Genomic DNA, 15489 nt, shown 5'->3' on the forward strand with positions numbered 1-15489 from the left:
TCTTCTGCTCATTTTTGAAGATCATTCAAAACGAGTTAACGGTCAGGTGTTCGTTCTCCTGTGTTGATTGCTGTTGGTGAGGTTCTTTGTCACGGTGAGAGTGAGATTGGTTGGATGTGCAGAGCACATTACTTCCAACACCGTACCAATGGTCCTCTTGGGCTCTCAATGTTCCTACTCTCAAGTTAGCTCGTGCCCGAGTTAGAAGTCTAGGGAGTAAGATATCAGGTGGATCCCAGGTGTTGAATCCGTTGGTGGGATTTGAGGGGACGGGAGGTGGTTAGTGGGTGGATGGTGAGAATGTGAGGTGGGAGGGCTCTCATTTAGTGGCAATGGTTGGAGAGTTTGCAGTTGTAGATTATCCAGCCTGCATTTAGTAGGTTCTGTTGGACCATTGATAGTTTGTCCCTTATTTTACCCGATATAGGATTTGAGAGATTTTGTTATTTTCGTGCATCTCGGAGGATAGTTTAAATGGATTGCATTCAGAAAATGTAGTGGTGTTTGTCACATGTGCGCGTGTAAAGGATGAGACAGTTGGATGGATCGGCATTTGCAGAATCTTCAAATGACCCATTCAGCAGAACAACCAGGAGCACTGATTCTTCTGCTCATTTTTGAAGATCATTCAAAACGAGTTGACGGTCAGGTGTTCGTTCTCCTGTGTTGATTGCTGCTGGTGAGGTTCTTTGTCACGGTGAGAGTGAGATTGGTTGGATGTGCAGAGCACATTACTTCCAAAACCGTACCAATGGTCCTCTTGGGCCCTCGATGTTCCTACTCTCAAGTTAGCTCGTGCCCGAGTTAGAAGACTAGGGAGTAAGATATCAGGTGGTTCCCAGGTGTTGAATCAGTTGGTGGGATTTGAGGGGACTGGAGGTGGTTAGTGGGTGGATGGTGAGAATGTGAGGTGGGAGGGCTCTCATTTAGTGGCAATGGTTGGAGAGTTTGCAGTTGCAGATTATCCAGCCTGCATTTAGTAGGTTCTGTTGGACCATCGATAGTTTGCCCCTTATTTTACCCGATATAGGATTTGAGAGATTTTGTTATTTTCGTGCATCTGGGAGGATAGTTGGATGGATTGCATTCACAAAATGTAGTGGTGCTTGTCACATGCGCGCGTGTAAAGGATGAGACAGTTGGATTGATTAATATTTGAAGAATCTTCAAATGTTACCTGATATAGGATTTAGAGTAAGGTCCCTGGAAGCCCACTTTCCCCCGCTCTAGAAGGTCTGGTCATAACACGCCTTTTTGTCAATCCTTGTGTTTACAACCTCGGCAGGGATCTGTGACATCATCAGCATGACACTCTCTGTGTGTTTGCTATTTTCAGCACTGTAAAGCATGCAACGCTCTTGATTTGAAGAGTAAAAACACATACTGAAGAGTATCGCATAACAACGTACACAGAATACATGAAAGTAATGGTGTATAGAAGAATTATAAGTATGTAAAAGCATAAACTTATCCACGGCTAGTGGTGGAAAGAACTGGAAGAGCAGCAGTTCTAGGTCCATTGTTTTTGTTTCATTTGCTTTGTATTACTTCCACCTAGATCCGAAACTATAGCGACTATTTTATATCCAGCTACCCCAACAATTGATATAATATGAAACAACAAAGCCTTGGTCATAGCCGTATCAAAGTTATAGTATACTGGATGTTTCCATTCACCTTTCATTCCTCTAAGCATTGCAAGCTGAACATTTCTATGGGGACCCAAAACTCTGTCATTTTCACTGTCGTAGCACACTCGTCCGTTAACATTCATTTCATCAAACAACAGGACACTTAGTTTTTCCACTTCAGTTATACACTGTCCCTGCTGTTTCATAATATTCAAAACTGGTGCAAGAATTCCCAGAGGGAGTCTCAATTTCTGCACCCAGCGTCGAAGTGTTGCAATGCTGGGTAATGGAATTCCGACAAATAATTACCGTTCTGGCTCCCAGAATGGGTTAACATAAATTCAAATGCGTATAATCTCATCAACAATATTGTACTACCATGGTTTTTCTTGTGTAGTTTTGCATTGTATTTTGTATATTTGAAATAATAAACAGAAAAGAGGAAAAGACTGGGGTAGCATTAAATTCAGAAAAATGGTTTATTTTAAGGCACCAGGACACTAAGCGTACACCCTTCAATGTATGCTTCGGGGGTTCTCCACCCTTTTCTTTCTTTTTCTCATTTAAAAAAAAAACACAGCAGATTACTGTATCTTCCACAGCATTACACTTCTAATCACAATCTATGGTAAGAAACAGGCCCATACCCAGCGGAGGGGCCATGAGGGCCCTGCTCTACTCTTCTCTCGAACTATGAAATATTTAAATGTGAATTTATAAAAAGTTAGGAAATTAAGATCGACTATATTTCACGTTCGTAAAAATTTCAATTTTGTCCTTGCATGAATGAGTTTGTTGTGTAGAAAGGAAAGCCTAAGATGTTTGTATTCTGCATTATTGAGTAGGTTCAGTTTTATAACCATTGATGCGAGGCTACCAGACGTCTCACTTAGATAGGACAGTCCATTCTGTTTAATTCCTGTAGACTTCATTTGAACTGCAGTCGTGGAGGAGTGTTTAGCACAGCATGCTCTGATGCCAGGGGTTCCGGGTTTGAATCCCGCCCTGGGCATAGGTGTTCTTTGTGAGTGTGTTTTTCAACAATTTCATCATATTATACCTCATCCTCATTGTTGCGATTAGACAAAGTTGGTTGAAAAGCAACGCAAAATAACATAATCCAATCAACCTCACAGCATTTCTGATTTTCTGTTTGTTCCATATATTCGGATTACAATCTTCCCCTTTAAATTAGTCATTGGTACGGGTCTTATAGCATTATAACATACATATTAAAGATAAAACATGAATGCAGGACTAATATCAGATAAGTATACCCATACACACACACTTTCGGATTTGGTCCCTCGCTCAAAAATATCCTGAGTACAGGCCTGGGAATTACTCATTCTGACATCAGATATCCACGACTAAAGTGTGTACATGACAATAAAGTTTCTATTCTGCTTTTCGGTTTGTTCTTGGGCAAGTGTAGTTTGTAATATCACTCAAAACATATTTTTAATGCGATATTTTACATGACCCCTAATTGTTTTCAGCAGTCTATAAATATATTGGTAGAAACAATGAATATTGTTTCTAAGAAATAAAACTTTTATATCCACAATTGTAACAGAACAATATAAGAAAAATGCCAACTTAAGACGAACTTTTCCATATTCATGCAATAATAAGGCAACTATATTGTGAAACGATTCAGAAATGAATGCAATAATGCACATTGTTTGCACACAATGAAATGTTTCAAAGCAACAGAAAGAACCAATGATTTATTTATAAAACGAAGGACTTGGCTTAAAAATTCAGTGTTCCTCGGGGTTCCTTGGATTTAAGACACTTGCGTAAGTAATCAAATATCAGTATGTAGTGTGTAATATGAACTCTAAGGAAATTTATACCCAATGCAATTCTTAAGTATCTGCCATATGCAGTGCTAATATTTAGTGGCAATGGTTGGAGAGTTTGCAGTTGTAGATTATCCAGCCTGCATTTAGTAGGTTCTGTTGGACCATTGATAGTTTGTCCCTTATTTTACCCGATGTAGGATTTGAGAGATTTTGTTATTTTCGTGCATCTGGGAGGATAGTTGGATGGATTGCATTCAGAAAATGTAGTGGTGCTTGTCACATGTGCGCGTGTAAAGGATGAGACAGTTGGATGGATCGGCATTTGCAGAATCTTCAAATGACCCATTCAGCAGAACAACCAGGAGCACTGATTCTTCTGCTCATTTTTGAAGATCATTCAAAACGAGTTGACGGTCAGGTGTTCGTTCTCCTGTGTTGATTGCTGCTGGTGAGGTTCTTTGTCACGGTGAGAGAGAGATTGGTTGGATGTGCAGAGCACATTACTTCCAACACCGTACCAATGGTCCTCTTGGGCCCTCGATGTTCCTACTCTCAAGTTAGCTCGTGCCCGAGTTAGAAGACTAGGGAGTAAGATATCAGGTGGTTCCCAGGTGTTGAATCCGTTGGTGGGATTTGAGGGGACGGGAGGTGGTTAGTGGGTGGATGGTGAGAATGTGAGGTGGGAGGGCTCTCATTTAGTGGCAATGGTTGGAGAGTTTGCAGTTGCAGATTATCCAGCCTGCATTTAGTAGGTTCTGTTGGACCAATGATAGTTTGCCCCTTATTTTACCCGATATAGGATTTGAGAGATTTTGTTATTTTCGTGCATCTGGGAGGATAGTTGGATGGATTGCATTCAGAAAATGTAGTGATGCTTGTCACATGTGCGCGTGTAAATGATGAGACAGTTGGATGGATCGGCATTTGCAGAATCTTCAAATGACCCATTCAGCAGAACAACCAGGAGCACTGATTCTTCTGCTCATTTTTGAAGATCATTCAAAACGAGTTGACGGTCAGGTGTTCGTTCTCCTGTGTTGATTGCTGCTGGTGAGGTTCTTTGTCACGGTGAGAGTGAGATTGGTTGGATGTGCAGAGCACATTACTTCCAACACCGTACCAATGGTCCTCTTGGGCCCTCGATGTTCCTACTCTCAAGTTAGCTCGTGCCCGAGTTAGAAGACTAGGGAGTAAGATATCAGGTGGTTCCCAGGTGTTGAATCCGTTGGTGGGATTTGAGGGGACGAGAGGTGGTTAGTGGGTGGATGGTGAGAATGTGAGGTGGGAGGGCTCTCATTTAGTGGCAATGGTTGGAGAGTTTGCAGTTGTAGATTATCCAGCCTGCATTTAGTAGGTTCTGTTGGACCATCGATAGTTTGTCCCTTATTTTACCCGATATAGGTTTGAGAGATTTTGTTATTTTCGTGCATCTGGGAGGATAGTTGGATGGATTGCATTCAGAAAATATAGTGGTGCTTGTCACATGTGCGCGTGTAAAGGATGAGACAGTTGGATGGATCGGCATTTGCAGAATCTTCAAATGACCCATTCAGCAGAACAACCAGGAGCACTGATTCTTCTGCTCATTTTTGAAGATCATTCAAAACGAGTTGACGGTCAGGTGTTCGTTCTCCTGTGTTGATTGCTGCTGGTGAGGTTCTTTGTCACGGTGAGAGTGAGATTGGTTGGATGTGCAGAGCACATTACTTCCAACACCGTACCAATGGTCCTCTTGGGCCCTCGATGTTCCTACTCTCAAGTTAGCTCGTGCCCGAGTTAGAAGACTAGGGAGTATGATATCAGGTGGTTCCCAGGTGTTGAATCCGTTGGTGGGATTTGAGGGGACGGGAGGTGGTTAGTGGGTGGATGGTGAGAATGTGAGGTGGGAGGGCTCTCATTTAGTGGCAATGGTTGGAGAGTTTGCAGTTGTAGATTATCCAGCCTGCATTTAGTAGGTTCTGTTGGACCATCGATAGTTTGCCCCTTATTTTACCCGATATAGGATTTGAGAGATTTTGTTATTTTCGTGCATCTGGGAGGATAGTTGGATGGATTGCATTCACAAAATGGAGTGGTGCTTGTCACATGCGCGCGTGTAAAGGATGAGAGAGTTGGATTGATTAATATTTGAAGAATCTTCAAATGTTACCTGATATAGGATTTAGAGTGAGGTCCGTGGAAGCCCACTTTCCCCCGCTCTAGAAGGTCTGGTCATAACACGCCTTTTTGTTAATCCTTGTGTTTACAACCTCGGCAGGGATCTGTGACATCATCAGCATGACACTCTCTGTGTGTTTGCTATTTTCAGCACTGTAAAGCATGCAACGCTCTTGATTTGAAGAGTAAAAACACATACTGAAGAGCATCGCAAAACAACTTACACAGAATACATGAAAGTAATGGTGTATAGAAGAATTATAAGTATGTAAAAGCATAAACTTATCCACGGCTAGTGATGGAAAGAACTGGAAGAAGAGCAGCTCTAGGTCCATTGTTTTTGTTTCATTTGCTTTGTATTACTTCCACCTAGATCCCAAACTATAGGGACTATTTTATATATGCAGCTACCCCAACAATTGATATAGTATGAAACAACAAAGCCTTGGTCATAGCCGTATCAAAGTTATAGTATACTGGCTGTTTCCATTCACCTTTCATTCCTCTAAGCATTGCAAGCTGAACATTTCTATGGGGACCCAAAACTCTGTCATTTTCACTGTCCTAGCACACTCGTCCGTTATTATTCATTTCATCAAACAACTGGACAATTAGTTTTTCCACTTCAGTTATACACTGTCCCTGCTGTTTCATAATATTCAAAACTGGTGCAAGAATTCCCAATGGGAGTCTCAATTTCTGCACCCAGCGTCGAAGTGTTGCAATGCTGGGTAATGGAATTCCGACAAATAATTACCGTTCTGGCTCCCAGAATGGGTTAACATAATTTCAAATGCGTATAATCTCATCAACAATATTGTAGTACCATGGTTTTTCTTGTGTAGTTTTGCATTGTATTTTGTATATTTCAAATAATAAACAGAAAAGAGGAAAAGGCTGGGGTAGCATGAAATTCAGAAAAATGGTTTATTTTAAGGCACCAGGACACTAAGCGTATACCCTTCAATGTATGCTTCGGGGGTTCTCCACCCTTTTCTTTATTTTTCTCATTTAAAAAAAAACACAGCAGATTACTGGATCTTCCACAGCATTACACTTCTAATCACAACCTATGGTAAGAAACAGGCCCATAAACAGCGGAGGGGCATTGAGGGCCCTGCTCTTCTCTTCTCTCCAACTATGAAATATTTAAATGTGAATTTATAAAAAGTTAGGAATATAAGATCGACGATATTTCAAGTTCGTAAAAATTTCAATTTTGTCCTTGCATGAATGAGTTTGTTGTGTAGAAAGGAAAGCCTAAGATGTTTGTATTCTGCATTATTGGGTAGGTTCAGTTTTATAACCATTGATGCGAGGCTACCAGACGTCTCACTTAGATAGGACAGTCCATTCTGTTTAATTCCTGTAGACTTCATTTGAACTGCAGTCGTGGAGGAGTGTTTAGCACAGCATGCTCTGATGCCAGGAGTTCCGGGTTTGAATCCCGCCCTGGGCATAGGTGTTCTTTGTGAGTGTGTTTTTCAACAATTTCATCATATTATACCTCATCCTCATTGTTGCGATTAGACAAAGTTGGTTGAAAAGCAACGCAAAATAACATAATCCAATCAACCTCACAGCATTTCTGATTTTCTGCTTGTTCCATACATTCGGATTACAATCTTCCCCTTAAATTAGTCATTGGTAAGGGTCTTATAGCATTATAACATACATATTAAAGATAAAACATGAATGCAGGACTAATATCAAATAAGTATACCCATACACACACACTTTCGGATTTGGTCCCTCGCTCAAAAATATCCTGAGTACAGGCCTGGGAATTACTCATTCTGACATCAGATATCCACGACTAAAGTGTCTACATGACAATAACGTTTCTATTCTGCTTTTCGGTTTGTTCTTGGGCAAGTGTAGTTTGTAATATCACTCAAAACATATTTTTAATGCGATATTTTACATGACCCCTAATTGTTTTCAGCAGTCTATAAATATATTGGTAGAAACAATGAATATTGTTTCTAAGAAATAAAACTTTTATATCCACAATTGTAACAGAACAATATAAGAAAAATGCCAACTTAAGACGAACTTTTCCATATTCTTGCAATAATAAGGCAACTATATTGTGAAACGATTCAGAAATGAATGCAATAATGCACATTGTTTGCACACAATGAAATGTTTCAAAGCAACAGAAAGAACCAATGATTTATTTATAAAACGAAGGACTTGGCTTAAAAATTCAGTGTTCCTCGGGGTTCCTTGGATTTAAGACACTTGCGTAAGTAATCAAATATCAGTATGTAGTGTGTAATATGAACTCTAAGGAAATTTATACCCAATGCAATTCTTAAGTATCTGCCATATGCAGTGCTAATATTTAGTGGCAATGGTTGGAGAGTTTGCAGTTGTAGATTATCCAGCCTGCATTTAGTAGGTTCTGTTGGACCATCGATAGTTTGCCCCTTATTTTACCCGATATAGGATTTGAGAGATTTTGTTACTTTAGTGCATCTGGGAGGATAGTTGGATGGATTGCATTCAGAAAATGTAGTGGTGCTTGTCACATGTGCGCGTGTAAAGGATGAGACATTTGGATGGATCGGCATTTGCAGAATCTTCAAATGACCCATTCAGCAGAACAACCAGGAGCACTGATTCTTCTGCTCATTTTTGAAGATCATTCAAAACGAGTTGACGGTCAGGTGTTCGTTCTCCTGTGTTGATTGCTGCTGGTGAGGTTCTTTGTCACGGTGAGAGTGAGATTGGTTGGATGTGCAGAGCACATTATTTCCAACACCGTACCAATGGTCCTCTTGGGCCCTCGATGTTCCTACTCTCAAGTTAGCTCGTGCCCGAGTTAGAAGACTAGGGAGTAAGATATCAGGTGGTTCCCAGGTGTTGAATCCGTTGGTGGGATTTGAGGGGACGGGAGGTGGTTAGTGGGTGGATGGTGAGAATGTGAGGTGGGAGGGCTCTCATTTAGTGGCAATGGTTGGAGAGTTTGCAGTTGTAGATTATCCAGCCTGCATTTAGTAGGTTCTGTTGGACCATCGATAGTTTGCCCCTTATTTTACCCGATATAGGATTTGAGAGATTTTGTTATTTTCGTGCATCTGGGAGGATAGTTGGATGGATTGCATTCAGAAAATGTAGTGATGCTTGTCACATGTGCGCGTGTAAATGATGAGACAGTTGGATGGATCGGCATTTGCAGAATCTTCAAATGACCCATTCAGCAGAACAACCAGGAGCACTGATTCTTCTGCTCATTTTTGAAGATCATTCAAAACGAGTTGACGGTCAGGTGTTCGTTCTCCTGTGTTGATTGCTGCTGGTGAGGTTCTTTGTCACGGTGAGAGTGAGATTGGTTGGATGTGCAGAGCACATTACTTCCAACACCGTACCAATGGTCCTCTTGGGCCCTCGATGTTCCTACTCTCAAGTTAGCTCGTGCCCGAGTTAGAAGACTAGGGAGTAAGATATCAGGTGGTTCCCAGGTGTTGAATCCGTTGGTGGGATTTGAGGGGACGAGAGGTGGTTAGTGGGTGGATGGTGAGAATGTGAGGTGGGAGGGCTCTCATTTAGTGGCAATGGTTGGAGAGTTTGCAGTTGTAGATTATCCAGCCTGCATTTAGTAGGTTCTGTTGGACCATCGATAGTTTGTCCCTTATTTTACCCGATATAGGTTTGAGAGATTTTGTTATTTTCGTGCATCTGGGAGGATAGTTGGATGGATTGCATTCAGAAAATATAGTGGTGCTTGTCACATGTGCGCGTGTAAAGGATGAGACAGTTGGATGGATCGGCATTTGCAGAATCTTCAAATGACCCATTCAGCAGAACAACCAGGAGCACTGATTCTTCTGCTCATTTTTGAAGATCATTCAAAACGAGTTGACGTTCAGGTGTTCGTTCTCCTGTGTTGATTGCTGCTGGTGAGGTTCTTTGTCACGGTGAGAGTGAGATTGGTTGGATGTGCAGAGCACATTACTTCCAACACCGTACCAATGGTCCTCTTGGGCCCTCGATGTTCCTACTCTCAAGTTAGCTCGTGCCCGAGTTAGAAGACTAGGGAGTATGATATCAGGTGGTTCCCAGGTGTTGAATCCGTTGGTGGGATTTGAGGGGACGGGAGGTGGTTAGTGTGTGGATGGTGAGAATGTGAGGTGGGAGGGCTCTCATTTAGTGGCAATGGTTGGAGAGTTTGCAGTTGTAGATTATCCAGCCTGCATTTAGTAGGTTCTGTTGGACCATCGATAGTTTGCCCCTTATTTTACCCGATATAGGATTTGAGAGATTTTGTTATTTTCGTGCATCTGGGAGGATAGTTGGATGGATTGCATTCACAAAATGGAGTGGTGCTTGTCACATGCGCGCGTGTAAAGGATGAGAGAGTTGGATTGATTAATATTTGAAGAATCTTCAAATGTTACCTGATATAGGATTTAGAGTGAGGTCCGTGGAAGCCCACTTTCCCCCGCTCTAGAAGGTCTGGTCATAACACGCCTTTTTGTTAATCCTTGTGTTTACAACCTCGGCAGGGATCTGTGACATCATCAGCATGACACTCTCTGTGTGTTTGCTATTTTCAGCACTGTAAAGCATGCAACGCTCTTGATTTGAAGAGTAAAAACACATACTGAAGAGCATCGCAAAACAACTTACACAGAATACATGAAAGTAATGGTGTATAGAAGAATTATAAGTATGTAAAAGCATAAACTTATCCACGGCTAGTGATGGAAAGAACTGGAAGAAGAGCAGCTCTAGGTCCATTGTTTTTGTTTCATTTGCTTTGTATTACTTCCACCTAGATCCCAAACTATAGGGACTATTTTATATATGCAGCTACCCCAACAATTGATATAGTATGAAACAACAAAGCCTTGGTCATAGCCGTATCAAAGTTATAGTATACTGGCTGTTTCCATTCACCTTTCATTCCTCTAAGCATTGCAAGCTGAACATTTCTATGGGGACCCAAAACTCTGTCATTTTCACTGTCCTAGCACACTCGTCCGTTATTATTCATTTCATCAAACAACTGGACAATTAGTTTTTCCACTTCAGTTATACACTGTCCCTGCTGTTTCATAATATTCAAAACTGGTGCAAGAATTCCCAATGGGAGTCTCAATTTCTGCACCCAGCGTCGAAGTGTTGCAATGCTGGGTAATGGAATTCCGACAAATAATTACCGTTCTGGCTCCCAGAATGGGTTAACATAATTTCAAATGCGTATAATCTCATCAACAATATTGTAGTACCATGGTTTTTCTTGTGTAGTTTTGCATTGTATTTTGTATATTTCAAATAATAAACAGAAAGAGGAAAAGGCTGGGGTAGCATGAAATTCAGAAAAATGGTTTATTTTAAGGCACCAGGACACTAAGCGTATACCCTTCAATGTATGCTTCGGGGGTTCTCCACCCTTTTCTTTCTTTTTCTCATTTAAAAAAAAACACAGCAGATTACTGGATCTTCCACAGCATTACACTTCTAATCACAACCTATGGTAAGAAACAGGCCCATAAACAGCGGAGGGGCATTGAGGGCCCTGCTCTTCTCTTCTCTCCAACTATGAAATATTTAAATGTGAATTTATAAAAAGTTAGGAATATAAGATCGACGATATTTCAAGTTCGTAAAAATTTCAATTTTGTCCTTGCATGAATGAGTTTGTTGTGTAGAAAGGAAAGCCTAAGATGTTTGTATTCTGCATTATTGGGTAGGTTCAGTTTTATAACCATTGATGCGAGGCTACCAGACGTCTCACTTAGATAGGACAGTCCATTCTGTTTAATTCCTGTAGACTTCATTTGAACTGCAGTCGTGGAGGAGTGTTTAGCACAGCATGCTCTGATGCCAGGAGTTCCGGGTTTGAATCCCGCCCTGGGCATAGGTGTTCTTTGTGAGTGTGTTTTTCAACAATTTCATCATATTATACCTCATCCTCATTGTTGCGATTAGACAAAGTTGGTTGAAAAGCAACGCAAAATAACATAATCCAATCAACCTCACAGCATTTCTGATTTTCTGCTTGTTCCATACATTCGGATTACAATCTTCCCCTTAAATTAGTCATTGGTAAGGGTCTTATAGCATTATAACATACATATTAAAGATAAAACATGAATGCAGGACTAATATCAAATAAGTATACCCATACACACACACTTTCGGATTTGGTCCCTCGCTCAAAAATATCCTGAGTACAGGCCTGGGAATTACTCATTCTGACATCAGATATCCACGACTAAAGTGTCTACATGACAATAACGTTTCTATTCTGCTTTTCGGTTTGTTCTTGGGCAAGTGTAGTTTGTAATATCACTCAAAACATATTTTTAATGCGATATTTTACATGACCCCTAATTGTTTTCAGCAGTCTATAAATATATTGGTAGAAACAATGAATATTGTTTCTAAGAAATAAAACTTTTATATCCACAATTGTAACAGAACAATATAAGAAAAATGCCAACTTAAGACGAACTTTTCCATATTCTTGCAATAATAAGGCAACTATATTGTGAAACGATTCAGAAATGAATGCAATAATGCACATTGTTTGCACACAATGAAATGTTTCTAAGCAACAGAAAGAACCAATGATTTATTTATAAAACGAAGGACTTGGCTTAAAAATTCAGTGTTCCTCGGGGTTCCTTGGATTTAAGACACTTGCGTAAGTAATCAAATATCAGTATGTAGTGTGTAATATGAACTCTAAGGAAATTTATACCCAATGCAATTCTTAAGTATCTGCCATATGCAGTGCTAATATTTAGTGGCAATGGTTGGAGAGTTTGCAGTTGTAGATTATCCAGCCTGCATTTAGTAGGTTCTGTTGGACCATCGATAGTTTGCCCCTTATTTTACCCGATATAGGATTTGAGAGATTTTGTTACTTTAGTGCATCTGGGAGGATAGTTGGATGGATTGCATTCAGAAAATGTAGTGGTGCTTGTCACATGTGCGCGTGTAAAGGATGAGACATTTGGATGGATCGGCATTTGCAGAATCTTCAAATGACCCATTCAGCAGAACAACCAGGAGCACTGATTCTTCTGCTCATTTTTGAAGATCATTCAAAACGAGTTGACGGTCAGGTGTTCGTTCTCCTGTGTTGATTGCTGCTGGTGAGGTTCTTTGTCACGGTGAGAGTGAGATTGGTTGGATGTGCAGAGCACATTATTTCCAACACCGTACCAATGGTCCTCTTGGGCCCTCGATGTTCCTACTCTCAAGTTAGCTCGTGCCCGAGTTAGAAGACTAGGGAGTAAGATATCAGGTGGTTCCCAGGTGTTGAATCCGTTGGTGGGATTTGAGGGGACGGGAGGTGGTTAGTGGGTGGATGGTGAGAATGTGAGGTGGGAGGGCTCTCATTTAGTGGCAATGGTTGGAGAGTTTGCAGTTGTAGATTATCCAGCCTGCATTTAGTAGGTTCTGTTGGACCATCGATAGTTTGCCCCTTATTTTACCCGATATAGGATTTGAGAGATTTTGTTATTTTCGTGCATCTGGGAGGATAGTTGGATGGATTGCATTCAGAAAATGTAGTGATGCTTGTCACATGTGCGCGTGTAAATGATGAGACAGTTGGATGGATCGGCATTTGCAGAATCTTCAAATGACCCATTCAGCAGAACAACCAGGAGCACTGATTCTTCTGCTCATTTTTGAAGATCATTCAAAACGAGTTGACGGTCAGGTGTTCGTTCTCCTGTGTTGATTGCTGCTGGTGAGGTTCTTTGTCACGGTGAGAGTGAGATTGGTTGGATGTGCAGAGCACATTACTTCCAACACCGTACCAATGGTCCTCTTGGGCCCTCGATGTTCCTACTCTCAAGTTAGCTCGTGCCCGAGTTAGAAGACTAGGGAGTAAGATATCAGGTGGTTCCCAGGTGTTGAATCCGTTGGTGGGATTTGAGGGGACGAGAGGTGGTTAGTGGGTGGATGGTGAGAATGTGAGGTGGGAGGGCTCTCATTTAGTGGCAATGGTTGGAGAGTTTGCAGTTGTAGATTATCCAGCCTGCATTTAGTAGGTTCTGTTGGACCATCGATAGTTTGTCCCTTATTTTACCCGATATAGGTTTGAGAGATTTTGTTATTTTCGTGCATCTGGGAGGATAGTTGGATGGATTGCATTCAGAAAATATAGTGGTGCTTGTCACATGTGCGCGTGTAAAGGATGAGACAGTTGGATGGATCGGCATTTGCAGAATCTTCAAATGACCCATTCAGCAGAACAACCAGGAGCACTGATTCTTCTGCTCATTTTTGAAGATCATTCAAAACGAGTTGACGTTCAGGTGTTCGTTCTCCTGTGTTGATTGCTGCTGGTGAGGTTCTTTGTCACGGTGAGAGTGAGATTGGTTGGATGTGCAGAGCACATTACTTCCAACACCGTACCAATGGTCCTCTTGGGCCCTCGATGTTCCTACTCTCAAGTTAGCTCGTGCCCGAGTTAGAAGACTAGGGAGTATGATATCAGGTGGTTCCCAGGTGTTGAATCCGTTGGTGGGATTTGAGGGGACGGGAGGTGGTTAGTGTGTGGATGGTGAGAATGTGAGGTGGGAGGGCTCTCATTTAGTGGCAATGGTTGGAGAGTTTGCAGTTGTAGATTATCCAGCCTGCATTTAGTAGGTTCTGTTGGACCATCGATAGTTTGCCCCTTATTTTACCCGATATAGGATTTGAGAGATTTTGTTATTTTCGTGCATCTGGGAGGATAGTTGGATGGATTGCATTCACAAAATGGAGTGGTGCTTGTCACATGCGCGCGTGTAAAGGATGAGAGAGTTGGATTGATTAATATTTGAAGAATCTTCAAATGTTACCTGATATAGGATTTAGAGTGAGGTCCGTGGAAGCCCACTTTCCCCCGCTCTAGAAGGTCTGGTCATAACACGCCTTTTTGTTAATCCTTGTGTTTACAACCTCGGCAGGGATCTGTGACATCATCAGCATGACACTCTCTGTGTGTTTGCTATTTTCAGCACTGTAAAGCATGCAACGCTCTTGATTTGAAGAGTAAAAACACATACTGAAGAGCATCGCAAAACAACTTACACAGAATACATGAAAGTAATGGTGTATAGAAGAATTATAAGTATGTAAAAGCATAAACTTATCCACGGCTAGTGATGGAAAGAACTGGAAGAAGAGCAGCTCTAGGTCCATTGTTGTTGTTTCATTTGCTTTGTATTACTTCCACCTAGATCCCAAACTATAGGGACTATTTTATATATGCAGCTACCCCAACAATTGATATAGTATGAAACAACAAAGCCTTGGTCATAGCCGTATCAAAGTTATAGTATACTGGCTGTTTCCATTCACCTTTCATTCCTCTAAGCATTGCAAGCTGAACATTTCTATGGGGACCCAAAACTCTGTCATTTTCACTGTCCTAGCACACTCGTCCGTTATTATTCATTTCATCAAACAACTGGACAATTAGTTTTTCCACTTCAGTTATACACTGTCCCTGCTGTTTCATAATATTCAAAACTGGTGCAAGAATTCCCAATGGGAGTCTCAATTTCTGCACCCAGCGTCGAAGTGTTGCAATGCTGGGTAATGGAATTCCGACAAATAATTACCGTTCTGGCTCCCAGAATGGGTTAACATAATTTCAAATGCGTATAATCTCATCAACAATATTGTAGTACCATGGTTTTTCTTGTGTAGTTTTGCATTGTATTTTGTATATTTCAAATAATAAACAGAAAAGAGGAAAAGGCTGGGGTAGCATGAAATTCAGAAAAATGGTTTATTTTAAGGCACCAGGACACTAAGCGTATACCCTTCAATGTATGCTTCGGGGGTTCTCCACCCTTTTCTTTCTTTTTCTCATTTAAAAAAAAACACAGCAGATTACTGGATCTTCCACAGCATTACACTTCTAATCACAACCT

Source organism: Lepisma saccharinum, chromosome 29 (genome assembly GCF_977018435.1).
Source record: "Lepisma saccharinum chromosome 29, izLepSacc3.1, whole genome shotgun sequence".
Taxonomy (NCBI): Eukaryota; Metazoa; Arthropoda; class Insecta; order Zygentoma; family Lepismatidae; genus Lepisma; species Lepisma saccharinum.